Genomic DNA, 1,482 nt, shown 5'->3' with positions numbered 1-1,482 from the left:
GGGTACGACTAGGCTCAACTGCGCGTGCGCTTGAGCCACCTGGTTTACACTGTGGACTACATTTCCCAGAAGGCACTGTGACACTCCCACCCACCCCGTATGGTGCAGAGTGAGACACAGGCGCCTAAAGACTGAGAATCAACTTTTCAATTGCCACCAGCTTTCGGGTTTTTGTGCAGACTTCATTCATAATTACAATGGTAATACTACTAAAGAGGAAAAAGTGAGTGTGCATTAAAATGTTGAAGAATAAGGCTCTGACTGCTTAGTTTCAGATAGCGAAAGGACTGTCCTCTTTCATTTTTTAATAGAAAATTATGCTTTTTCTAGGCTACAAAAGATACATAACATACACATTTTTTTCATTGCTGGCTCATACTTTGTATTAAGCAAAAACCTGCCATATTAGTCATTACTGTCATGGACAGCTCAGATTTTCAGGGAAAGCAAACAGGTAGAAATAATTTATTCATTACTTAAGTTGGAAATGTCTGTTTTTTACAAAAAAAAAAGTTTTTCCTGTCTTTGTCCACTGTAAAAGTTCTGAAGAATGACTATTCGGTCTCAACTAGATACAAATTATGTTCTCTAGGTAGCAATTAACACAAAGAACGCCTTAAGGAAGTCCCAGGGGGAGGGGTGGGGACGCTCACAAGATAGACCCTGGTGCCTGGAAGGAAGACAGCCAGCTAAAGGTCATATCACAGTGTCCCGGGAACCAACTTGAAGGGCTTCTGCTGAACAAAGATGGGAGAATTTCATCGTCAGAAGGCTCTGCAAAGGTCTGAAAGTCACCGAACGCTGTAAGATTCTATCCTGCTTCTATTCCAGATATACTTCTATTCCAAATATACCAGAAGGAATGGAACTACCCCCTCCAAAAATAAATAAACAAACAAACCACCAAACCACCGACAGACAAAGCATTCAATACACATGCTAAAACATACCACTTTAGTTTAAGGACTATAGTGACTCCACACTAGTTGTGGTACTTTCTGTAGGCTTTTAGTTAATAGTTTTCTCAAGCTAAAGAAGATCCCCAGATGGCTAAACTTTTAAATCATGAATGAAGTAGATATTACCAAATTGCTTTTTCAGCATCCATTTAGATAATCATGCTTTTTGCCTTTAATCTGTTAATGTAGTGAATTACAGAAATACATTTCCTAAATCATACATCCCCCAAATCGTTAATCCGCTAAAGTACATCGCTGGCTCAAACAAGACTGGTTGTGACAGGTTTGTCTCTGTCAGTTTGTGACTGTTGGGCTGGCTCTTCCTATCCCTCTACTTCTTGGTTTGGCCTGAACATTAATTTAATTTTATTTTTTTATTTTACCTACAATCAATTTCACAGTGTGTGTTGTCATTTTCTCCTATTGTGTGATATTTTGTGAACAGAGAAATTCCTTTGCAACATAACTGAGTATCATGGGTTAGTTTGTTCTTCCGGGAAAGGCTTCACATGGGTCTTTTCTG

This window comes from Mus caroli, unplaced genomic scaffold, assembly GCF_978045245.1.
Source record: "Mus caroli unplaced genomic scaffold, Mus_caroli_1 scaffold_13, whole genome shotgun sequence".
Classification (NCBI taxonomy): domain Eukaryota; kingdom Metazoa; phylum Chordata; class Mammalia; order Rodentia; family Muridae; genus Mus; species Mus caroli.
This window is presented reverse-complemented; position numbering follows the sequence as displayed.